The 27,657-nt window shown below is 37.5% G+C and overlaps 1 long non-coding RNA gene across 1 annotated transcript in view; it reads right to left on the minus strand.

Moving 5' to 3' along the window:
* LOC105737726 overlaps nt 1-27,657 on the minus strand; it is a 241,937-nt gene that overhangs the window by 140,552 nt on the left and 73,728 nt on the right. The window contains exon 2 of the long non-coding RNA XR_004026351.1: nt 13,641-13,810. This is a non-coding gene — a long non-coding RNA (uncharacterized LOC105737726). The remainder of the gene's footprint in view (nt 1-13,640; nt 13,811-27,657) is intronic.

Genomic DNA, 27,657 nt, shown 5'->3' on the forward strand with positions numbered 1-27,657 from the left:
CTTTAAAACTCTATTGGAGATCAGGCTACTGTCTCCATGACCCCCAGTGCTTCTTACGGTTTTCAGAACTCCCAATTGCATCTAGCATAAAAAGCAGACTTCACTCTCTAAAGGGCTTTACGTGATCTGTTCCCTGCTTGACTGTGCTGCTGCTCCATGTCACACCAACCTCTTAAACTCACGGTGCCTCAGCTCTACTAACCTGCTTTCTGTTCTTGAAAACAAGTTTATTCTTGCTTCAGGGGCTTTCTCTTGCTCTTCGTCACCCGGAATGTGCCTCTGATTCAGAACACAGCTGCATCCTTTTAGAGTTCAGTTGAAATAGTTCCTTATTAGAGAAGCCTTTCCGGGTCAGCCTACTTAAAGCAATTCCACTGCCCTGCTGTTTACCAAATTAAACTGTTTTATTTTCATCTACAATTTACTATTATCTAAAATTATGGAAAGTTGATTACGTGTTTACTTGTCTCCTCTGCATTGATAAATGTAACCCCATGAGCTACCGACATTGTTTGCTTTAGCTATCTTCATCCCTAGATGGCTTTACAGCCAACAGATGCTCATTAGTTAAATTGTGTTTTTCAGGTCCCTGAACTCAGTCAGTTTGGCTTAGAAGGAAAACCTCTGATGAACTAATCTCACAAAAAATGTCAGTGTCTGCTCATAATTTAGTGTCACCTTTTCCATGAGTCTGAGAATTTGAGAGAAATCCTGAGAATACATAATAGATATATGGTAAGAGAGTGATCTCAGGAAGGGCTTTCCTGGAGCCCTTCTGTGACATCTTCCTATTTGGGCTATGCTTTGCTATTTTTGTTTCATGAGAGAAAAACAAATTACCTTCTAAAATCTGCCCATCAACAGATAACCACGAAAGGAATGTCTACCAATGGTGTACTGGTAAATGTAAAGCAACTGGCTCTCCTGGAGAATAAGGCCTTATCTGTATGTATCTTTTGCCTATTTCTGTGGTGTAAATACTCACCCCATGGCTAAATTCCAGCAAATGATCTGAAGTCACTGAACATAGACTTGGAAGGAGCCGTGCACCATTGCTCTCTCCAGCTGGCCCAAGAAGGCTCCAGCACATCACTGACATCCACTAGGTGCCAAGAATAACGTGAGGCATTTTATGTTCAGTCTCTCCTATCTTAGCACAATGCTAAAAACTAATTTGTCAGTTACCTGTGAAAGATGAGGAAATAAACTTGGGTAACATGCTCGGATACACATCACAAAAGGGGTAAAATCAAGGTTCAAATTCAGATCTGACTCCAGATACCACATCTTTCGTTTGTTTCAGGGAGTAGTAATAAAAAAACCCACCAGAAACAAAGCAACAAACAAAACAAGAGTATTGTCAGTGTCAAGCTGCTTCATAAGATCATAGTTATTTTCCAAACATCCTAGATGTCTCAGAGATGATGCAAATTTTATTTTTAGTGTCAACTATATGTGTAGTACATATTTAGTTGGAATGAGAATTCTAAAAGTAGATTAATTAGAGTTCAGTGCACCAACAAAGTCTTGGAAATGCTCTCTCCTCTTTTTTCCCTTCTTTGCTAGTTCCCTTTTTCGACACCCTCCTAAAACACGAACGTTTTAGACATCAAGGGGACCAGCCATTGAAACAAAAAGTGACCCAATATCAAACAGCTTGTGCCTATTTGTTTAGAAATTCTGGTGAAAAACAAAAGATAGATCAGTTTCCAGGATAAAACTGTCAATGAAGTAATAAAGTTCCATGCCTTTGGAAGATGGTGTCACTTCCACCTGCCAGCAATAAAAAGGAGGAGGAGGAGAATGGTCCCAAGTGAGACCATTAATTCTTAAACATTTGCACACATTAGAATCAGCTGGAGAACTTTAACGCACAGAATGCTGGCATGTACCCCAGGGGTTCTGATTCAGATTCAATAAATACACAGTGGGGCTCAAAATTTGCACTTCTAACAATCTCCAGGTAATACTGAGGCTTTTTGTCTAGTAACCACACTTAGTAGGGGCTCTCCAGATGCCAAGGATTTGTATATGCACGACAGCTGAGAAAATGCTGGTTAAGAGCCCTGTTTCTCAAACTTTACTGCATATTACAATCACCTGGAGACCTTAAAAACCCATGCCTGTGTCTCTTCCCATAGATTCTACTTAAATTAATCTGGGGTGTAGCTGAGTGTATTGAAATTTTTAGAAGCTCCAGGGGTGATTCTAATGTGCAGATAAGTTTGATAACCAATGGAAATTGCCCTACTTTTTTTTGTTTTATTTTTTTCAACTTTTGTTTTAGATTCTGAGGGCACAAAGTTTTGTTACAAAGGTATATTGTGTGATGCTGAAGTTTAGAGTATGATTGAACCTGTCATCAGAAGTGAATTGTGCTTGCTAGGGATCTAGTATATGGTCCGTATAAGACTCTAATGCCTGATGATCTGTTACTGTCTCCCATCATCCCCAAATGGGACCTCTGGTTGCAGGAAAACAAGCTCAGGGCTCTCACTGAATCTACATTATGGTGAGTTATATAATTATTTCATTATGTATTACAATGTAATAATAATGGAAATAAGGTGCACAATAAATATAATGTGTTCCCATCATCCCAAAACCATACCCACCTCCCCAGTCCGTGGAAAGATTATCTTCCACTAAACCGGTTCCTGGAGCCAAAGAGGTTGGGGGCTGCTGTTGTATCTCACAGGCCTTCTCTGGATTTCTTGAATTTGCATATCAGCCTCTAGTAATTGCGGAAAATTTTGTGAACTACGTCCTCAAATATGTTTTCCAAGTTGCTTACACTCTTCTTTTCTCTCAGAAATGCCAACGAGTCATAGGTTTGGTCTCTTTACATAATCCCATATTTCTCAGAGGTTTTGTTAACTTTTGAAATTTTTATTTTTTTCTTTGTTTTTGTCTGGATTTATTTGAAGGACCAGTCTTCGGGATCTGACATTCTTCCCTCATGTTGGTCTATTAGGTTGTTAATACTTCCGAGTATATTATAAAATTCCTGTAGTAAGTTTTTCAATTCCAGAAATTCCATTTGGTTCTTTCTCAAAATGGTTATATCATCTTCCCACTCTTGGAATGTCTTACTTGCTTCCTTGGATTGTGTTTCAGCTTCTCCAGAATCTCATTGACCTTCTTTGCCATCCAGATTCTGAATTCTGTATCTGTCAGGGCTGGTGTTCCTACACCTTTTGGAAGTTGCTGTCACTTAGATGAAGCTTTTGTTTTTATATTGTATCTCTAGAGGGTTTGACTTTGGTTTACGTTGAGTATAGTCTACTGGCTTCATTTTTTTTTTTTTTTTTTGGTACTTTCAAAGGCCGAGGCTCTGTGCATGATCTTTTTTTGTGGCTAGATTCCTACATTGGGTTTCACCAGCAATGCGTGCTGGGAGAGTTTTTATTTGGTGGTGTAATCCAGGCTTGATCCAGTAGATGGCGACGGCGCGTAATATTAATAGTAAGGGCTGGCAGAAACGCGCTCACCTATTTTGTATTTCAGTGCATTTGCAGCAGTTCTCTCGGGTGTGGGAGATGGGGGAGGCAAGAGATGACCCTGTCACCAAGTCCATGGGCCTTGCGGGGACCCCCTCCAATCATTGGGCGGCACTCGCCTTTCCTTAGCCCGAGGGGCCCTGGTTGGCTGCACTCCTCCGTTCCTTAGGGGTGGCCCTAATCGAAGGTTGTTAGGTTATGATCCAGCTCCCTGGATCTCATAGCAACGTAACAACCTTAGGTGCCCACTGGTCCTCTGCACTTGGCAGAGTCAGGGCAGGTTGCAGGGTACATCTGTGGTTTATGTGTTGATGCAGTGGGTCAAAGGTGGAGGATCCCTGGGTAGGGCAGGATTGCCATGGTTGTGCAACCAGTGTGGCCTCCATGGCCCAGGGTTTTTTGCCCAGCAGACAGTTGTGGGGTCTGCCCAGCTCACGCTCCCCCAACCAGGTCTCTTTCCGGGGTCTGCCCCAGTAGCTGGACCAAACCAGCTAGTTTTGTCCCAAGCATTCTGCACCCGGATCACTGGGTTAACAATTTGTTAACAATTAACAAATTGTTCCCATCTGTGGGGCTCCCGCAGGCGGAGCTCACAAGCAGGCTGCACCCATCCCGGGCTGGTCTTGTGGAGGAAGGCACACTCAGGTACGGCGCCGGCCCACGAGCATATATGCTTCTCTTTTCTTAGTGCTCTGAGAGTAGGGGCTCCTCCTCCCCTTGAGTTTTAGCGACAGATTTCAGCTCAATATTCCTTAGCTATGTGCTCAAACGTTTGGGTATTGGGACCAGGCCCATTGATCGCCAGGGTTGATTTGGCTGATCTGGCTGGCTAGGCAGGTGTCCCCTTCCTCCTTCACCGCCCCAGGTGCTAACCTCCCAAAGCTGCCCGCTCCACCGAAGAGGATGACCATCTCCAACAGAAGGATAGAGGAGAACCAGTCTTCGGTCAAGGATATACAAGTAGCCGCGCTACCCTGCTAGGACCTCCAAACAAGCTTTCCAATGCCTGTGGAGGTCGTGGGATCTCTTGTCGCTGGGATTGCAGAGGGCAGGGGTGGGAGTGTGTTGCCCTGCAGTTCTTCGACTTCCTTAGGACCTGTTCAGGGCTGGGAGCCGGTTCTGACATTTGGCAACTCCGTGCAGGGTCCCAGCTTCCTCCCTCTTCCACCTTGTTGTCTGCATCGCCTCTCTATTTACTTTCAGTGTTTTCTCTCAAAAGATATGTTCAAAGTGTGATGGCTTAGTTGATATTTTAATTTCTCTTGTTGGGAGCGTATCTTCCCGGCTCAATCTAGTTGGCCATCTTCTCCCCTCAATCCGCTCTGGATTTTAATTCCTAGGTTCTATATTCTTTACACATAACTTTTAATGTGTCCTCCTAAAACTTACCCATCCAAAAAGCACTCATTTCCTCAAGTTGCTAGTTCGTTTCAAGCATGTGCTGAACTGTAGAAGTTAGAGTGCCAGCTGAGAAATCCAGTAGACAGTGCCTCTATGAGTTTCTCCTCTATGTCAGTGCCTCTTTGCGTCTCAGTCTCTGCTACTTACTGACTGTGTGATCTTAATTAAATATGACATTTAACTTCTTTGTTTTGTCTCCTGTTATAGCTAAGTATAGATTATTATGAGCAGTATACGAAAGAACTTGGAAAATGTTTGGAAACGCTCAAAAGGTCACAGAGAAGAATTATTATTAATGTATGAGGAAGATGGTGCTTATAGATGGTACACAATAGATTTTTTTTAATCAGAGCACTTCTCATTGTCAGAAGACAGTCCCAGATTACCTGTTATATGAGAATCCCAAATAATATTGTTAAAGAGTAGCAGCTCATATGCCACTTGCTTGATAAAGTTTTCCAGGGTCCAAAGTAACCAATGTGATTATAATTCTGCAGTATAAACATGCAACAGCTTATTCTATTATTACCTTACAGGTATCTCTCCTAATATAATTCACTTATTGAGGACAGAAGCAATGAATCCTCCATGAATATGCTCACTTATGTAGGTGCTAATTGCCTAAAAATATATTACTTCTCTGCATATGTGAGGATAAAATATTACTTCTTTTTCATTGTTAAAAGCAAAAAGATATTCAGACTACTCTGATTCCATAAGATGTCTTAAAATAATTATTTAGTAAAAAGAGAAATGTAGTTTTTTTGGGGGAATGTAAGTTTTTAAAATTCTTTATATAATGGCTCCATCTTCTGGCCATTGAAATAGACTTACCATATTACAAAATGCAGTTAAGTCTCATACTGCACAAATAAATTAGTATGAGTCAAAAAGAATAACATAACTTTTTATTCAGAAAACTTTCATAAACTCGACTAACTTCTTCACTGAGAATTTTACTTTGGTCATTGTTTAAATTTCATGTGTCTGAATCCTTTTCCTCACCCCAATTGTTAGGACACATCTTAACAATGTTTGGCTTTCTGGGGATTTATTTTATATTGACACAGTACTTACACAGCACAGATATCTGTACTTAAAAGAACAGTGAGAGAGGCCAAGTCAGGAACATCTCAGTAAACATATTTAAGTTCCATGGACCTCACTGTAAAAGGCCACCTGTAGGATTGATGAAGAGAAATGGATCTACTCTGCGGGTAGTCTCTCCACTTTGTTCACTGTTTCCTTTGCTGTGCAGTTTTTCTTTTAGCTTGATGTGATCCCATTTGTCCGTCTTTGATTTGGTTGCCTGTTCTTTTGGGGTATTCCTCAAGAAATCTTTGCCCAGATCAAAGTCTTGGAGAGTTTCCTTGACGTTTTCTTGTAGCAGTTCCATAGTTTAAATTCATATATTTAATTATTTAATTGATTTTAATTTGATTTTTAGATATAGTGAAGAATAGGGGTCTAGTTTTATTTGTCTGCAGATAGATATCTAGTTTTTTCAACACCATCTATTGAAGAGACTGCCTTTTCCACATTGCATGTTCTTGGCACCTTTGTCGAAAATGAGTTTACTGTAGGTATGTGTATTTGGTTCTGAGCTCTCTATTCTGCAAACTACCCATCTAACAAGGGATTAATAATCAGAATATACAAGGAACTTAAATATCTCTATTTGAAAAAATCTAATAATCTGAATAAAAAATAGACAAAATATTTGAATAGAAATTTCTCAAAAGAAGACATACAAATGACAAACAGGCACATGAAAAGGTACTCAACATCATTGATCATCAGAAAAGTGCAAATCAAAACTGCAATGAGATGACATCTCACACCAGTTAAAATGGCTTACATCCAAAAGACAGTCAATAACAAATGTTAGTGAGGCTGTGGAGAAAAGGACACCTTCATACACTGTTGGTGGGAATGTAAATTAGTACAATCACTATGGAGAACCATTTGTAAATTCCTCAGAAAACCAAAAATAGAGCTACCATACGATCCAGCAACCCCACTGTTGGGTATACACGCAAAAGAAAGAAAATGAATATATGAAAGAGATACATGCACTCTCATGTTGGCTACAGCTCTGTTCACAATAGCCGTGATTTGGAAGCAACCCAAATGTTTTTAAACAGATAAATGGATTAAGAAAATACGGTTCTTATAAACAATGGGGTACTATTCAGCCGCACAAAAAAGAGAATGAATTCAGTCATTTGCAGCAACACGGATGGAACTGGAGGTCATTATGTTAAATGAATAAGCCAGGCACAGAAAGACAAACATCCATGTTGTCACTTATTTGTGGGAATATAAAAATTAAAACGATTGTACCCACAAAGTTTAAGAGTAGAAGGATGGTTACTAGAGGCTGGGAAGGATAGTGGGGAGTGAGGGGTCTGAGGGGAAGAGACAAACAATTTAAATGAATGAATAAGACCTAGTGTTTGATAGCACAACAGGGTGACTATAGCCAATAATAATTTAATCGTACATTGTAAAATAACTAAAAGAATGTGATTAGATTGTTTGTAACACAAAGATATATGCTTGAGGAGTTGGATACCCAATCTGCCATGATGTGATAATTATGCATTGCATGTCTGTATCAGAACATCTCATGTACCCCATAAATATATATACTTACTATGTCCTCACAAAAATTAAAAACTAAAAATGGAAAATATAAGAAATGGATCTAGAAAGTATGGACCTGTCAACAGGAAGGAACGTGCTGTATGACAGTGGGTAAGTCTTAAATTGTGACTTGGCCTCCAAAGATATGAAAGGCAGCCAGCCCACAGCTCTGGACTCCTGTGACCTCATGGGTTGCGTGCTCAGCTTATAGGTGGCTCATTGTGTGTGTGCCCAGAATGAAAAAGGCTGTGAGGAGCTGCATCTTCTCACTCATTTGTATCTGTATCAGCTTTTTATCCTTTATGCTGTTTGTTGCTGGTTTGATATAAACTAAAGTTAGAGCATCCATGAATCAAATCTCAGTACAGGTTCACTAGTCTTTGATCACAAACCAGTCTGCTGCAGTCTGGCCAGCTCAGGCATGCTTCTTAAACACATTACACCAGGCCAGACAAAGCACACTAGTCATTTCAAAGGGATCTGAATTGCCTATTTGGAGAACATATTGTGGTGCAGAAACACACATTTCCATATTATCTATTGTTATTCCCTTAATATCAACTATTAATTCTACAGATTGCAAGCATAACATATTCTCTGTTGAAATTTGAAAAACACAGAAACCCAAAAAGAAGAAAAAAATGAAGTCATATTCCCTTGAGAAAAGGGAATTTCCTTCCAGTCATTTTTTTTTCTATGTAGATAAATTTGATGTTTGTGTTTTCATGTGGTCTGGTTAGGGTCGTGGTGTAATACAGTAACCTAAAAGAATTTATTTATTAAAACTGTCAGCTGTCAGTTAGTTCAGTGCTATATTTGGTTCATCTTACAGATATCTCTCTCTCTGTCTCTCTCTCTCTCTCTCTCTCTCTCTCTCTCTCTGTCTCTTGCTCTATCAGCAGCGAAGGCATTGATGTTGATTAAAGAGTCCCATTCCCAGGGCCGGATATGGATGGGGTGTATGCTATTTAATTTTATTTATTTCACTGGGGCAAACAGAAGAATAAAGCTGGCTTTTGCATGCTGCTTCTTAGCAGTACCAAAGACAAAACAATTAGGTGGTCCTACTTCCAAATGTCAATTCTTTTTTTTTTTTAATTATACTTTAGGTTTTAGGGTACATGTGCACAATGTGCAGGTTTGTTACATATGTATCCATGTGCCATGTTGATTTCCTGCACCCATTAACTCGCCATTTAGCATTAGGTATATTCTACTGGAGAAGACACTCCTAAACAAAATGCATATAGAAAACCTCAATTACAAACGTTTATTAAACTAGCTCTCTGGTCCTAAGGGCAGGCCCCCATGAGATTCAAAGTTCCATCCTAAGCTACCTCACATTGATGTACTCTTCATATAGTCATAATTAGAATAAGTGTATATATATGTTTTTGAAAATATTTCCCAAAAGGGGGTTGAAAATATTTCTATGTATTTTAAGCATTTTTCATCTTTTAAAAAATCTTATAAGTTAATGTATATGTAAATTCATTTAAGATATCTAGAAACATATACCATATACTAATATTTCTAGGTGCTGGGATTGACTATGTTTTTTTCTAATTTTTTATACTTTTATGAATTTCATTTTTGTCTAAACTTTTTAAAATTAAACTAATTATGAGTTTTATCAGCAGAGAAAGGAGATATACTCTAGCTTATCAAAAAAAAGAAAGAAAAAGAAAATACCTTTACAAGAATACATTAAACAAACCGGACCATCTCCCCTGGACATTATGCCCATGCACCCAAAAGTGGGAGGTGGAAGATGACAGTGGTGATGACAATACAGGGAGGGGCATGCCCAGGCCTGTCTCTATTGTGTAAGGCTTATTTGCCTACTCTTCCCTGTTCAGGATCAATGGAAAATTACATGGCATTTGTCTTTCTGTATACGGCAGCAACATGAATGCTATCTTATTTTCCAAGGCTCACTTCAGTGATTTGTGTACCTTCCTTGCCTTAATAAAGGGATCTTGAAAAGCTTTAATTAAAACTACAAAATAACTAGCTTCAGAATAGTTATTGGTAATTTATTCTACGTAAGCACAGCACAATAACCATTTGGGGCTCTCAAGAACATTAGTATGCCTTTGAATGTCAGTCACTTATTTTCATCCTCGTTGTCACTATCTCAGCCAAGGTCCTCATCTCTTCCTATCTAGGTCATTGCAAGAGCTTCCTGTTTTCAATCTATTTGGCATAATATTTCCAAATGAATCTTTCTAAAGCCCAATGTTCGTATAGATGGTGCTGATTAAAGACATTGACTGTGCTCCCATTACCTACAGAATGAAAACCAGACATCATTTGGGTGCTAGACTCATAAACTAGCTCTAACCTGTTTTATTATTTTAATCCTCTGCTATTCCCCCATTCCATCCTGTCACTCCAATCAGTCAGGGCTGCTCCCCTGAATGTATTATATACTTTTATGCATCTATCCTTTGGCTTATGCAGTTTTCTCTTTACTTTATCACTCTGAGTGTCTTTCCCTCAGACTACCCAAGTCCTCCCGGTTATCTGAGTACAGCCCTTGGAGACTGTCAAGGAGAGAAGCTTGGCATGTGCCCAGCAGATGCTGCTCAAAAAGAGAGGAGCCAATTATTTCAGGAGAGGAGCCAGTGAGAATAAGGGCATTACTAGGACACTCCAAAATCAATATTGGAAGAAGGCAATTCTCAACTTGCAGCTAAAGTGGGAGAATTAAGAACTCTGCAATTTGATAAAATGACTTACCAAATCAGACAATCTGAGCAAGTCAGAAAGCAAACGTGAGAGTTTAATTGGTGGATGAAGAAAAAATTAAATGAGGTATCACTTTGTCATCAGAAAGGCCAGTTCAAGGGTATTGTTATAATATTATGTACCCTTTAGAGCTGTCCCCTTCTTGTGGTTTGGCATCCTTTGCAGGACTGGGAGATACTCACTGGACACCTTATCCTTTTGGGCCTAGTTTAATCCAATCTCCTCTAGGCTGCTACGAAACTTTTCCAGATAACTTTGGCACACAGGTGTCATAGCTCCCTCTGACATCACAGCATCTGTTATCTCTAGCCTTCATTTGGCAATGGATCATATGATTGCCCTATGATTTTTTTTTTGCATTTTTGTACTATAATTTATAAAGACATACATTTTTATTTAACTTTCTACAGTTGTGTCTAATACTTTCTTCAGTATGGAGATTTATCTCTTTTATCACATAATATCTCCCTCTTAGTCAAACATAAAAATATACTCTTTATGGGCACCAAAAATATTTGTCATTTGTTTATTTTTTTAACTCCTCTTACTATCATTCTCAACAAAAAAAATTTATTGCATGACCAGAAATATGTTCTGTTAATTCACTCTTCTCTTTAAGTAGGCCTAAAATATAAGCTGGCAGGTCCGCCTGTGAAACCATCTCTGAAACTGTCAAAAATTACCCCAAAGTGCTAATTCAGAAATAATTATATTGAATAAATTCCATAAAGAATATATATGCAGTTCAGAGTTATATTCAAGAAAGCACATATTTCAGCTTGGATAATTTGGATATGAACAATAAAAATCAACTCTGACTTGCTAAGCAGAAAATAACGTACTGCAAGAATATTTTGTAGTTCAAAATTGATGAGAAGGCTAAAGAAGATGACTTCAGAAAAAAAAAAAAAGATAAAAACAAGGCTATAAAGATTCCAAGTAGCAGACCAGTTTGAGTGCCACCACTTTTTTCCTCGTATTCACTCTACTCAAGTTCTTAGTCTTGGGAGACAGAAAAAAAAAAATCAAGGTGGCCCCACCTGAGTCATTTTCTCTTCCCCTCAGCCAGCAGAGAGCAAGACATCTTGACTATACAAAAATGAGAAGAAGTAATTTTCCCAAAGTAAATCTGGCACTCACCAAAAGGGGAATAATGGAAACTAGGCTTCCAAAGAAGGCACAAGAGGAGGAACTGATGTAAATTATAGTCCAATTCCTATATCTGTGAGGTTTTATAGATCAGTGTTCATTCTGGTGAATGAATTCTATCATCAGTTTAGAAATAAAGCAGGTGGAATGAGCATAGGGCGAAGGGCTTATTTAAAACTGGAATACTGTACTGAGGCTTTAAGGCAGATGTAGGCAGCTCCATAATATGGATATGACCTTTTAGGCAGAAGGCACAATCAAGTCAATTATGAATGTGGAGTGGGCAGTTTGCCAGGTAAGGATGCCTTCAGGATCCAAGCCTCACTGTCTACTTAGATTCTCCTCTGAGGTCACATTGGTAATTATTCCCACTGGTTCACACTGAATGAGAGCTTTGTATGGGGAAGATAAGTGTTTTACAGTGTAGACGGGAAAAAGTCAAATTAACAAAACATAGCAATGCTGTAGCTAACACAAATCACTAATGCCCAGAGTTGGTGAAACCTAGTGGCATATGGGTTACACAGAAATGTACTCAAAGATACAGGCACTGGGTGATATAAAGCTGCACAGTTATGCATCAGGCATCTCTAAGCAAATGCTAAGTACTTAAAATGGTTGTTTTTAAAATTCAGTATCTAGATATACTAATAAATCTACAAAACATTTGCCAACTGATTTTACTTTGGGAAAAGAATAATACTTTAAGACTAAGAATAAATAAAGCAGAATTTGATCATATAAAGATTTTAAAAAGAATAATTTATCTGCAGTATGTATTTCTCATGCTTGCATTACTTTTCACTGCTTCTATTAGTTTAAAGGATAGTAAGTACGAAGTTTACTCTGCAAGAAAATTCTAATTATTCTACTCTCAGCAGTGGGGCCCAAAATTCTCATGTCTTCTTGGAGACAGAGAAAAGTTATTGAGAACATAAGATTATTTTAGAGTGAGGAGAGCTAGTCTCAGTATTTACATATTTTAAGGAATAATTGTGGTTGCACATGCTGCTCAGAACTGAGCAAGATAGTTTATCTTACTAGTGAGTATAATAAACCCAGGCCAAAAATCTTAAGATTACTAGAACATGAAGTAAAGACCAAACATATCAGTACTTTTTTTCTTTGTAAGGGAAACAGAGTCAGAAAACAGTGAGCATTTGCTCAATTTTTTAAATAAACACAGGAAACAAGAAGATAATAAATAAGTCCCATTTTTATAGGTAAATATGGTACTTCAGTTAGAGAACAGACATCATTAAACTGGTTGATCAGAAATCTTTAAATCCATAATTAAATATCTGGAACTTGACTTCTAAAAATGATATTTTACCTGTTAATTTATTGTTGTGGAGTGATCAAATGTGTACGAAATTATTTTACTTTGTGGAGCAAAGGGACTAAAGAATAAGACTAGGAAGTTTTTATTTTTATGCTACTCCAAGGATTAAATAGAAAAATGGACCCATATCTGTCTTTCCTTCCTACCAACTAGCTGTGATATAAAAGGAAATTTAAAAGTTGTGTTCTACTGCAAAGTGAAGCTCACTATAGTCAGAGTACACTAAAGAAAAGTAAAAATACAAAGCAATTAAGACATCTGAACATTATGTCTTCTCCAAAACAACTACATTTAAATGTTTTATTCAGTGCGCACAGAACATGTCCAATATCTTATTCCTATTTCCCCTCCATAAAGGCAGCGTTGGAGACTCAAGACAAAAACATTAGTAAAAACATTTTCACATGTCCCACAATCATTGTTTAACATGGATATTGCCATCAGCAGACACTGAAGCAATTAAAACCAATTTAAACACGACCAGGAAGTGGTAGCATTGGACTGAAGGGCACACTAAAGTGTCTTAATTCCATCTGCAGACAAACCAATACGAAGGCCAGTAATTTTACTGACTCTCTATAGAGCAGCTTCTTCCACAGAAAAATGAAGAAAACATTATAAAGAAGTTTTGTAGTGATGGTTTCAAAATAAAAAAATTATTTCTACTAAGGAGAATGTTCTTATAGCAAATTCCCATGGCAATGAACTGGGATATATATAATTCTACTTTGTGTTACTTTTAAGGGTGCATAAAAGTTCTGTGTGTTTTGGGAGGGTGGCAAGCAAATAAGTTAGAAGAAACTAAAATGTTAATGTAGCTTCCAAAGCTATTAATAATTTTGATCACTGACCTGAATTCCTGTTTCCTAGAAGTGCTTCCTAGAGACAAGTCTCCCTGACTTCTTTGTCGCTGGTGGCTAGAGTCCCTATTTCATGTAAAGATTCCAAATCCTAGGCAGGGACCATCACTCAGTCTCAGTTGTCAGTGCCTCTTGATTTACTGTCTGATGATGTCAAGTTCCTGATAAAAGCAATGGGGAAGAAAGATCTTTTAGATAACAGTGGAGCAATTAACTTGATGAAATTGCTTTGGGGAAACTCAGTCTTATGTTATAGAGAAATATATCAAGTATTTTCTTCCAAGAAAACCTGAACCAGGATTATCTCAACTTGAAGACTTTCACTAGATGTAGAAAACACTGACCACAAAATATAAAAGTACTAATGCATTTTGAAATTCCAGAAAGATTTGTATGTGCATTTTAAAAACGTTATCAACAAGCAAAACAATGTGAGAATTTTAAGCAGTGAAGTTCGTTCTTCCTAAGGGTCTTCTTACCACTTAACCAATTTTTCCTCAAATAAATAGCTGAATATTATTTAGTTTTGTGATGCAGCACTCTTCTTAAGAAAGGGTTTCATTAGCTTTTCTTTATCTTTCACTGGATTCAGATTAAAGCTGTGTGAGGTTTTAGAGTAACATTTCTAAGATGAAAGAACTTTAAAAGAAACTTACAAAATGCCAGTGCTACCTTAACCAATAGAGACAAGCATATATTCAGCAGCTGGTGCACGCAGGGCACTGTTTCAAGTGCTGTACAAAACTCAAATAATGCCCGCCTGCCCAGAGTGTACATTCTAGTGTCTCTATGCTGGGTGAGGAAACAAAAGCCATGTCCGAATACTTAAAAAGCTAAACAGATGAACAAGATAATTTCAGATAGCAGTAAATTCTATCAGAAGCCAGGGTGCTTATAAGAAGAAATGACCATAAGGAACAGGATGGGAGAGGGTTAAATTGGATTGGTTTGCTAGGGAAAAACCTTGCTGAGGATGTCATTTCTAATGTAAGGCTGAAATGACCAGAAAAATGAGTCATTTCAAGACCCAGAGTCTGAGCATTGCAGACAAAAGGAACAGTATGTGCAAATCTCTTCAGATGGAAATGAATGCCACCTATTGGAGGAAAGAAAACCTGGTGCCAATGGGGGGAAATAAGATCAGAGACAAGCAGGGGCTAGATTGCGTGGGCTTTGATAAGAGGCTTGAATTTTTTTCTAGACATATTAAGCAGTGCAATGGCATACTTGAATTTACTTTTTTTTAAATTTCAACTTTTATTTTGAATACAGGGGTACAAATGCAGGTTTGTTACATGGGTATATTGCATTCAAGTAGCGAGCGTAATACCCAATAGGTACTTTTTCAATCCACCTCCCTTTCTCCCTACTCTACTAGTCCGCTATGTCTATTGTTCCCATGTTTATGTCCATGTGTGCTTAATGTTTAGCTCTAACTTATAAGCGAGAACATGCCTTATTTGGTTTTCTGTTTCTGCATTAATTTGCTTAGGATCGTGACCTCCAGCTCCATCCATGTTGCTTCAAAGGAAATGATTTTATTATTTTTTATGGTTGCATGGTATTCCATGTGTATATGTACCACATTTTCTTTATTCAATCCACCACTGATGGACCCCTAGGCTGATTCCATGTCTTTGCTATTATAAATAGTGTGGCGATGAACATGAGCGCATGTACCTCTAATGATCTAATGATCTGTTTTCCTTTGAGTATATACTCAGCAATGGGATTTCTGAGTCAAATGTTTTAAATTCTTTGAGAAATATCCACACTGCTTTTCATAGTGAACTAATTTACATTCCCACCAATAGTGTATAAGCATTTCCTTTTCTCCACAGACTCACCAGCATCTGTTGTTTTTTGACTTCTTAATAATAGCCATTCTGACTGGTGTGAGATGGTATCTCATTGTGGTTTTCATTTGCATTTCTCTGATGATTAGTGATCATGAGCATTTTTTCACATGTTTGTTAGCCACTTATATGTCTTCTCTTGAGAAGTGTCTGTTCATCTATTTTGCCCACTTTTTAATGGGGTTAATTTTTGCCTGTTGATTGATTTAAGTTCCTTATGGATTCTGGATGTTAGATCTTGGTCTGATGCACAATTTGGGCCTATCTTCTACCATTCTGTAGGTTGTTTGTTTATTCTGTTGGTAGTTTCTTTTGCTGTGCAGAAACTCTTTAATTAGGTCCCACTTGTCAAGTTCTGTTTTTGTTGCAATTGCTTTTGTGAACTTAATCATAAATTCTTCACCAAGGCTGATGTCAAGAAGGGCATTTTCTAGGTTTTCTTCTAGGATTTTTTATAATTTTAGTCTTACATTTAAATCTTCAACCCCTATTGTGTTAATTTTTGTATGTGGTAAAAGGTAAGTGTCCAGTTTCATTCTTCTGCATATGACTAGCCAGTTATCCCAGCACCATTAATTGAATAGAGAGTTTTTCCCCCATTGCTTGTTCTCATTTTTGTTGGACCTTGTTGAGGATCACATGGTTTTAGGTGTATTGCTTTATTTCTGAGTTTTACATTCTGTTCCATTGGTCTATGTATCTGTTTTTGTCCAGTACCGTGCTGTTTTGATTACCTGTGGTAGCTTTATAGTATAGTTTGAAGTTGGCTAGTATGATGCCTCTGGCTTTGTTCTTTTTGCTTTGTATTGCTTTGGCTAATTCAGCTCTTTTTTGGTTTCATATGAATTTTAGAGTTGTTTTTTTCTAATTATGTGAAGAATGACATTGGTAATTTGATAGGAATAACGTTGAATCTTTAAATTTATTTGGGCAGTATGGGCATTTTAACAATATTAATTTTTCTAATCCATCCATGAGCCTGGAACACTTTTCCATTTATTTGTGTCATCACTGATTTCTTCCAGTGGTGTTTTGTAGTTCTCTTTGTAGAGCTCTTTTACCTCCTTGGTTAGCTGTCTTCCCACGTATTTCATTTTCTTTGTGGCTATTATAAATGGGATTGTGTTCTTGATTTGACTCTCAGCCTGTGTGTTATTGGGGTATAGAAATGCTACTGATATTGATTTGGTATATGGAAACCCTGCTAAAATCATTTATCATTTCTAGTAGCCTTTTGCTAGAGTCTTTAGCGTTTTCTGCATATAGAATCATTTTCAGTAAAAAAAGATGGTTTTACTTTTTTTCCTCTATGGATGCCTTAATTTAAACTTTTAACAAATTATTCTGATTGCCAGCTGGAGTAGGAGCAGGATAAGTGTAGAAGCAGTGATTGAAATTAGGATGCTTTTGTCTAGGCAAGAGATGATAGGGATTTGGATTAGGGTGTTAAAATAGAAGAAGAGGTAATATGGCAGAGATGTTGAGACCAAAATTATATTTTGGAAATGAGTAAAATACCTATTTCATAAGCTTCCTTTGATACATTTCCATATTCAAACATTTGTTGAATGTCTACTAAGTTCTGGTTTTGTACTTGAGAGATAGCACAGTGAAAAACAAAAAGTCTTGTAAAACATATTTTAAAGTACATTAGAAAAAATAAATAATCTAATATTTAAAAATGAAGCCTAAAATATTTTCATTTGCTTTCTCTGAACAGTTTTTAAAATAAAGAATATACCTGCACTACAGGAAAAAAAAAGAAACTAAAAATATGCAAGAAAAAAACCCCAGAAATTAGAAATCATCAATAAATGTATGAAAGAAAACCACTGGTACTACTTTTCAACTAACTCTTCCCCATTTTTTCTCTTGCTTGTATCTAGTGTTTTCTTAATGATAATAAAGCCTGGAAAAAAAAAAGTATAGTTAGGAAATGTTGGTATGTGGTTGGAATTTAAAGGATTTGGTAATTATTTTATCAAGCAGTAGCTAAAGGATTACGCCCCAGCCTTGGCCATGGTTGACTGGAAAACAAAGCCTGAGGCAATCGCAAAAGCAACAAATGAGTGGGAAATGTGAGGTGGGTTGGAGAAGAGGTTAAACAAATTCAAGTGGTGCATGATGAAGCTGGCCTGCTTCATGAAGAGGCACATCCATAAGGATGTCTTTGATCAGGCTATATAATAACACCATGCTTTGGAACTGTTTATAAGTGGAGGAAAAGGAGAAAAATCATCCTGCTGCTTCCCTCTTCCCTCCTGTCTCCCCTGGTAAACATTTCTCCATGGAAACTTAATACTTTGCCTCACTTTGGGGCTGGGCCTACTGGTGTTTTGGCAGCCTCAAAAGAAGCCAGATTTTGCCCCTGTGGCCCAATTCTTCATAGGAGACCAGAAGTAGTGAGCAAAGCAAGAGATTTCTTGCAGTAGTATCAATGTTCCGTTACCATCCTGTGTCAGTAGCAGCTGCAATAGCCTAAAGAAGCAAGCAGCTGAGGTTTCATGACACAAGGGGACATGAAATGACTGTAAGGGTCAATCATACAATACAGCCCTGAAGCCAACTACTTTTAGCATTTTCTGACAAAACCTAAGGGTCTAGTGTTCTTTTTGAGTCAACTTGGATGTTTTATAGATAAAAAAATTTAAAGATGTTTCATCTCTAAGAACAAAAATGCTTTAAAATTTGAAAAATATATATGTATATGGTATATATACATACAAATACACATACATATCTATATAGAATATAAATATATTGTTAAAAATCTGTAAATGGTCTAACTTTTTTTTTCCTAATAAGCAATTCTTAAAACAGTTTTCTTTTCCTCCCAGAGATAAACTATACTTTATCTTGGCAAAGGTGGAGTAGCCTTCCGGGATGAACAAACTTGGTCACATGGTCTTCTCTCTTCCCCAGATCCCACCTGCCAGAGCTAGCTCTGACTCACTTGATAGGCTTTCAATAATGACAGCAAGTGTCCAGCCAGCCTGACGTTAACCAGGCATCCAGCCCACTGGACATGGGCCTGGAGGTTTTTGCACTCCCCAGAGAGCAAAGAATTGTCCAACTACTTTATAGTTTAGTAATTTGTGTGCTAAGATTCATAGTCACTATTTAGATAGTGATTTGTGTGTATGTTTAGTTTGAGCTACATGATCTCACTTAAAATCCTTTCTAAACTTTAGTTTGAAGCCAATTTTTAATTTAGATTTTTTTCCTTCTCTCCTATCCAAAAGATGCATATTTAGATGGTCTTTGGTTTTAAACTACAACTGTTTGGCCAGACTATTAACAGAAACTTGTGTGCTTTTAACTACAGCCTCTTATTCTACATCAGTGAAAACAATTAGATCATAATCAAATCAAACCTGCAGTGGGTCTCTCCAGAATTTGTCCATTGTATACTTCTAATTTCTATACTCAGCGAGAAGAAAACTAGTGTGATCCCAGGATAAACCTTTCTGCTTATCCAATAATGGTGGGACAACTTTTGAAAAGACTGAAGTGCATGCCCTCAAAATATCCTCTTATAAACTCTGCTTTTCTAACTTTGGTAAGAGTCAGAAAACAGATAATTTGATGTTATAGTTTCTAACAAGGGTCTAAAGTATAAGTATTCTGGGATCACAGTTAAGGGCAAATTCTTATGCTTTCAATATCAAATGTGTGGATTGAAAGGTTGACATATTTTTGTGAACCAGTGTACAATGTCTTAAGCAAAGCTCTTCATGGGAGAAGGATCGTTGGTATGACTTCCTCCCTCTAGAACCTTCTAACAGCCTTGCTACCAATTCATTCCTTTTCTCTTGAGTTGGAAATGAACATATAATTATGTGCCAATTTCCCACTGACACCAACAGTGTCCCCAAGTATTTTAAAAATAAGGATAATATTGAGACTTAAGGAAATAACTTCTGTTTTTAATAACACATCTTGTAAGAATCTGCCAGATTTGAATATTCTCTTCTCGTATCTAAATAGAAATTTAATAATATTAAATCATATGTTATTATCATTAAATCCTGGACTAGAATCACTATTTTCTATTCTTAATTTAGAAATAAGGTATTGTCAGCAATATAGAGACTACTTACACATTTTTAAAAATTAGTGATAATTTCTGCCAGTGGAGAAAATTCTGGTACAGATTTATCTCTGTTCGAAAGAAAAATTTAAGGACTTTGATGGTTAATTACATATGTAAACTTGAGTAGTCCAGGGGTGTCCACATTAAACATTGTTTCTGGGTGGTTCTGTGAGGTGTTTCTGGATGAGATTAGCATTGAACTTATAGACTCAGTAAAGTACATTTCCCTCTCTAATGTGGTTGATCAGTATCCAATCCTTTTGAGGGCCTGAATAGAACAAAAGGTGGAGAGAATGAGGAACTTGCCCCTCTTTTCCTGCCTCTGTGCTTGAACTGTGACATTTCATCTTCTCCTGTGCTTGGACTGGGATTTACATCATTGGCTCAGGCAAAATTACACCACCAGCTTTCCTGGGTCTCCAGCTTACAGATGGACTCAGGCAAAATTACACCACCAGCTTTCCTGGGTCTCCAGCTTACAGATGGACTCAGGCAAAATTACACCACCAGCTTTCCTGGGTCTCCAGCTTACAGATGGACTCAGGCAAAATTACACCACCAGCTTTCCTGGGTCTCTAGCTTACAGATGGCAAATTACAGGACTTCTCAGGCTCATAATCTCATAATAAGTTAATCAATAATAAATAAATAGATATTTAAATACATAGATATAGATATAGGTTCTCTTTCTCTGGATAACCTTGACTAATCCAAAGTCTAAATAAGGAGCCAGCAATTAGCATGAATAGGCTGTAGTTATCAAAAGACACAGCACAGAGGCATGGGAATAGCATAATGTATGTTGGTATCCACTTAAATCCCCTTTATTAGAAGAGTGTGCAGATTTCCCCCTCCTGTCAATGTTGATATCAATAGCTCAGAGCTTCCCCTCTTCTGTAAAATTGCCAAAGGCCAATAGGAGCCACCTTGTCACCTAGAAATGCATAGAAAGTCCCTTCCCTTTTCCCTAGGGGAGCATCTGATGTCTCAAAATCCAACTGGTGTTTGGTACAAGAATCTGCCCTGCTTCTAGGTAACCCAACTGTGATAATCAGGTTGGAGGATGGCATTTATATATAATTTCCTATTTTTTTCCATTTTATAGCATAAGACTAGGGACTTACTAATTCAAACATCTTTACTGGGCCATTTAATTTCTTGGACCACTTTATAACCTCCTTGACAGGATTTTATCTATTTTGGCCCTTAATTTCCCAGAAATCTATTGTTAGTAACAGCAGAAGGAGAGTAGAAAGAGAGTACAACTATAAGTTCTGACACTTTCTAAAGCCAGGTTTTAATGGAAGAGCTATTTTAAAAATACAATTAATATAGTTAAAACTAAGCTCTTAGCAGAAACTGAATTGACATTTTGAGCAACTCCTATGAAGGATTATGCATTATGAGATTTGTTTTAATACCTGTGTTTGAATAATATATGGGCTAATGATTACTTGTGTCTGAATTAATACACAAACATATAAGCACTCACACGTATATTCAACAAAGACTAAAGTTCTCAAGCAAAATATGCATGATCATTCTTAAATAAACATGTAAATTCCTCTTCCATAAATTTCTTAATTACAACCAATGCAAATCCAGTCTTAAATAAATCATTCACCCTTTCAGTCATTCAGCAAATATTTTTGAGAGACTAGCATTTGCCAAACGTTGTGAAATGTACTAAGATAAAATGCAAACAATTCCCTTTCCTCACAAAGCCTACAGCCAGTCAATAATACAGCCTAGAAATGGCCAATACCACATGCAAGTGGTGAGTGCTCTAAAGAAGGAAGTACCAGGAAAGCACAAAGGAGAGGCACTTAACTAGTACCTGGGTCTGAGCCTCCTGAAACCAGTTAAGCAGAAACCAGAAGAGTGAGATAGGGGAGTGCTCAGATAGAAGAAAGGACAAGTGCTAAGGCCCACAAGTAGAACACCATATATTTGAAGAAGTGAAATTAGCTCAGATTGGGCAGAATATAGAATGCAAAGGGAAGAAGTGATGCAGTGTGATGCTTAAATGCTAAATAGTCCATAGAAAACTCTAAAGTCTTGAGTCAAAGGCAGAGTCTCTTGGAAACAGATTCAGAGGTTGAGGTTTTCATATGGGATGTTTATGGGGAGAGCTTCCAAGGTCTACACCTGTGGGGAAGCAATGAAAGCCAACTCCTCAACTTCTCTCTGTAAGTGCATGGGCAGAAATTTGGCTGTAATATAGTCGCAACAAAGGATTCCGACAATTTCATGGAGAACTCTGACATTGGAATGGACCTTCAGAGTTGTTCCCATTTGGGATGGGGGCTAGAATTTTAAGTGGTGCATGCATTGGACATAGTCTATATAAGCTACCCCCCAGGAAGGATGTGATCTTGGGCAAGCAGGTCCTCTTCTGCCTAGGAAAAGTCCTAGGAAGGGATAGAATTGAGAGTTCTTGGCTGCAATACCACAATGAATGTTTGAGTTCCTGTGGGTGAGGGTAGCATCTAGGAAGTGCACCTTGTTGTAAATAAAGCATGTTAAAAATATATCTTAATAAATCAGGTTAGGACAATGAAAGGCCTGGGCTTTAGGCACGGAAGAGACACAACCTGTTTTATATTTAGAAAGGTCTTTCTGGGGGCCGGACACGGTGGCTCATGCCTGTAATCCCAGCACTTGGGGAGGCCGACGCGGGCAGATAACGAGGTCAGGAGATCAAGACCATCCTGGCTAACACGGTGAAACCCCGTCTCTACTAAAAATACAAAAAAATTAGCCGAATGTGGTGGCGGGCACCTGTAGTCCCAGCTACTCAGGAGGCTGAGGCAGGAGAATGGCGTGAACCCGGGAGGCGGAGCTTGCAGTGAGCCGAGATTGCGCCACTGCACTCCAGCCTGGGTGACAGAGTGAGACTCTGTCTAAAAAAAAAAGAAAAAAAGAAAGAAAGAAATGTCTTTCTGGCTGTAACATGAGCAATAGACTGGAGAGAAGCATGATTAGAGGCAGACCGACTAGCTGAAAATTGGTTGCAAAAATCCAGGCAACAGATTGTGGTGGCCTGCAGTGGGGTAGTAACAGGAAGAATGGAGAGTTTTAAATGGACCTGAAAGAAGTAGAAAGGGCAGGACTTAATGACTGAATGTAAAAAATTTAGACAGGGAGTAGTCTAAGTTGTATCCCAGATTTCTGGCTTTGGCACCTGTGCTAGGAAACAAAGCAAGAGAAGCCGATTGTTTGCCATCGTATTTTTTTAAAGGTAGGAGGGAGTGCAATTGTGTGAATGTTAAACTCAGCTCTGGAAATGTTGAATTTAAAGTAAGTTTAACAGAGACATATACTAAAAATCACACATAAGGGTCTAGAGCACAGGAAATTTGTTTGAACCAGAAATAGGAATTTGGAGACCATCAGCACATAGGTAGTAATTGTATCCAACAAAGTGATCAATACGGCCTAGAAGTTTATAAAGTGAGAAAAATAGAAGGCCTAGGATAAAATCATAAAGGTTTTATTGTTTTTGTTTTTCAGTGATGCATTCATTAAATTCCCACTCTATGCTTTCAACTTGATTAAGGGGGACAGTGGAAAAGAAGAGTAGTATTTTCTGAACACCTTTGATATGCTGAACACATTACCTCATTATCTTATTTTACAATCCTATGATTTTAGAATATCATCTCCATTTAACAGATAAGATCAAAGGCTCATAAGATTTAAGCAAGTTATACAAGCCATAATACTATTAATTGGTAGAGCCAGAATCTCACTCCAGATCTAAGTGAATTTTCTGTCTAACTGAGTTTTCCTATGATTTTGTCACTATATTATTGCTAACTACAAATGATTTGGAATAAAGATTTATTATGAATTATGTTTTGTAAAATCATAGCTTTACTTTGGTTTCCATAATTTACTAAACTTTAAATATTAAAAAGTTGTACTGGAAACTAGAAAATTCACATCTGCTTTGGGAAATAGAGAGTCTCCTATGTTCTTAAGCCTTAAAAATGTAGCATATAAATTTGTTTTTGTCAAATGGAAAAACAGAATAAGGGCTTACTCTTTCATTAGCCAGTTTATAAAGGAAAGTTTGATTTATTCTGGGAAATTAAAAATGCATAGCAATTGGTATTTAGGACAAAATTACCTCACAACAAAAAGTGTATGCACTATTAGCACTGATATTATTTATTCATGTGTAGTTAGAATTTGATCCCCATATAGGTTCCAGGCTTAAGAAAACGTCTGAAAGAGTTTCTCAGGGCTGTGAGAAACCAGGAATATGCAGAAACTTGCCATGGGCTTTCTTGCAGGGATTCTAAGAAAGAAAAACACACAAACCATCACTTCTATTGCTAGAGATGCAACAGTAATGCTTAATCAGTAGTCTGATCTAGTTTATATCTGCAAATGCTAACGCACTTTGATTCAGAGTTGGAGCTCAGTCTTCCTATTAAAGAACTGAGAAGAGATGATAACCTGACCAGAGGGACTTTTTGGCTATGCTCAAAAGTGGAGTAACCATTCATCAGCAGTTGTCCCTCTGCGGGTATGTCCTCCACATGGAAGATGGCACACATTCCTAAGAGAGCCATACTTTTACCAGTTTCAGTGGTGAGGCTTGAATACATTAGCTTTTATAAGATCATTTAGGTCAAGTGTGATTGTATCTGACATACACTTTGGAACTGCTAAGCCTTGTGTTGTTATCAGTGTTAAATTATACATATTTCAGGAGTCCTTGCTATTCCCCACCAGGAACAGAGAAGATCTCCTTTTAAAATCTTCCTTTATCTCATTAAGTTTCTTTAGGAAGTTGGTTTTGAAACTAAGATTTAACTAGGCTAGATGCTGGTTTGTAGTCCTAGAAAAATTCTCATGCTACCTAACAAAAAAAAATGATTTGAACTTTGAAGATTCTATTTATTATTAACACAGTTTTCAAAAAGGCTATAAATAAAAAAAGATTGTGTTTTCTTTTGAAAATGTAATAGTATACAATTTTTACAATTTGAAGAGGTTAAAATGCACTTAAGTTTTGTCTCATTTATTTTTGTACATGATTACACAGATTCACAGATGGGAAATGTATTCAAGGCCATACAAGAAAAGAGTATTTCATGGTAAACGTAGGATTATAAATCAAGTTTTAAAATCCCATATCTAAAAATAATGTGGCATTTTAGTAAAACATCGTTTTACTTTGTTTTATAATTTCCTTATAAATAATAAATATGAGACACCAAATCGATGTGTATTAAGGAAAAAATGTTAAGCCTTATATTTAGAAATCTCAAGAACACACTGCAAGTTTATACTAAAACTAAAGTCTCATGGTTTTCTTAGGATGATGACATGGCTTAATTTTTAAATATCACACATAAATTATTTCTCTGATGAACTTTTTCTTTTGTCTTCACTTCTTTTTTTAAAAAGTGTCCTCTGTCATTGAAGATGCCAAATAAAATGCATGGACAGAAATTAATAGGGAATGGAACTTGATGAATTCTCCTGGAGAATATTTTTATAATGAAAGCTTGGCAACTGTCCCTGTGATTAATCATGATAATACACAAATGCTTAACTCCAGATAAACTGACCATTTCCTTCTCTCTGGAATACTCCTCTCCTTTTCTTTTTCTTTCAAGGAGGATTAACCAGTTCACTCCTTCCCTTTACTATACATTCTTCTCTGTGATGTCCCCACCTCCGCTTTTCTATCCAAATCCCACTTTTCCCAAAAACATGTCTCAGTCCACTAAAGAAGGAGGTGGTGTTATTCTCCTTGAAAATCCAATGTATCCCTTTTATTCTGTTTTTCCATTTGACAAAAACAAATTTATATGCTACATTTTTAAGGCTTAATACAACACTGATCATACAGTGTAATATTGTCCATGTTATATATTCCCCAGACCTTAAATTATCCACAAGGATTGAGTTGAGTGCTTACTTCTAGGAGATGGGGGGAGAAGGAGCAGAAGAACTGGGTGGTCAGTGAATATTCCATGCTCTTAGCTAGGGTTAGCTAGGACACAGCAGATGGCTAAGTACATCAGAAGTAAGGGTACTTGGGAAGCTCAATCAATCAGTGGATCACTGGCTAGGACATACACTGAAAGTGGGCTTTCTATATGAATAAGGAACACTTCCAACCTTCCTACCTTTCCTTTAACAGATAAATCATAATACAAAGGAATTTTCTTAAGAAAACTCAAAGAAAAAATTTCTAATCTAGTTGAATCTGAAGATTTACCTGGCTAAAAGTAGTCCTCCTTTGGCTTACTAGGGATAAAAATTCCTGTCTTTACATGAGGGCAGCAAGAAAGTTAGATGTGAACATTACTGACCACCTATCATGTGCCAGTTACTAACATATATTTTCCCAGTAAAGTTTACAACAATTCTCTGAGGGAAATATCATTAGTCCCACTTTCCCCTACAAAATTTGCCCAGAATGCTAAGGAACCAGGATTATAGAGAGAGTATGGTCAACATGTGGTGTTATAAGTGGTATTTTTTTCTGCTTTGTTCGGTATAATAAGTTTGTGTTAAAAAATGGCCTAACTTATGTGTTTTAAGCATTCATAAGTATAACATATCAAATGTTATTGTCTATTAAATAAAACAGAATTCATTAGGGCTCAAAATATTAAACGTCAAACCACTAACGTGTTAAATTTAAAATGTTTTACATTACTAAAGAAAGATTAGGTGTGTTCTAGAAATATTTTTTCTTTAAAAGGAACACTAATTGAAGTCAAATTCCATCTTCCTCTGTACTTGCTAAGTTAGCCAAGTGGGGCAATAGCAAAATCGGGGTTTCCTCCAACCTCTGAATCCTGTGAGTCATTGATTTATAATGTGCCTTAGTATTGGAATTAGAGGAAACTTTTTCTACCTAATTAAGCCTGCTGACAGAGTAATTCCTGGTGTGTGCAAAATCTGCTTGCATTTGGAGCTCTATTGCCTGTCCTCTGAAAAGAGGGCAACGTCTTCAAATATGAAGACTTTTGCAGCTGTTCGGCTAGTTGACTAATCACTTCTGAGATTTTCTTCCCCAAAATAAAAATCATCTGGGAACTAATTGTTACTCACAATAATATCAGAGCTTGGCATTTCTGAAGATCTGTTCATCACTAGATTTCACAAGTCTGAGCCCATCTTTGAAATCATGATCTTCACTTTCAAAATTCAAAGTGGCAGCCTGAGTGGTAACAGATTCTCTGCAGCAGGGTTGGGTTAGAATTTGATGTTCTTCTCTCTTATTTTTCACCTCACATCCTTGTAGCACTGCACTGGGTTAGTAGAATCCTACAGTGTGAAATGTTGCATAGAATGCTACACACAGGGTTCCACTACCTGGGATGAATCCTGGGCTCCATCTTAATAGGAGGACGGAATCAGGTAAATGACTGCCTTACTCAACTGTCTTAGTCTCTTTATGTTGCTATAAAAGAATGCCTGAGGGTGGGTAATTTATTTTTCAAAAAAGGTTTATTGGGCTCATGGTTCTGCTGGCTGTACAAGAAGCATGGTGCTGGCACCTTCTTCTGGTGAGGGCCTTGGGAAACTTCCACTTATGGTGGAAGGTGAAGGGGAGTGAGTGTGTGCAGAGATCACATAGTAAGAGAGAAAACAAGAGAGAGCAGAGGGTTCCAGGCTCCTTTTAACAATCAGCTCTCTCTGGGAATTTATAGCATGAGAACTCACTCATTACTGCAAGGATGGCACCAAGCCATTCTTGAGGGATCCACCCATGACCCAAACACCTCCTATTAGGCCCCACCTCCAGCATTGGGAATCAGATTTCAACTTGAGATCTGGAGGGTCAAATATCCGAACCATAGCACCACCTCACATGGATTTGGTAAGAATCCAAGCTTCTAGAGGATCAAATAATCTTTCTAAGCTATTGACATGCTTATACAAATATAAATTATGATTCACATTTATCTGCCATTAGCCCAACATTCTCATCAACTTCTTTTACGAGAACAAGAAGAGGAAGTCTCAGAATATATATTGTCACTATAAAGAACATGTTTAGAGGTTTTGCTAAGTGGAATACATT

The sequence above is a fragment of the Nomascus leucogenys genome, chromosome 17 (assembly GCF_006542625.1).
Source record: "Nomascus leucogenys isolate Asia chromosome 17, Asia_NLE_v1, whole genome shotgun sequence".
Lineage (NCBI taxonomy): Eukaryota > Metazoa > Chordata > Mammalia > Primates > Hylobatidae > Nomascus > Nomascus leucogenys.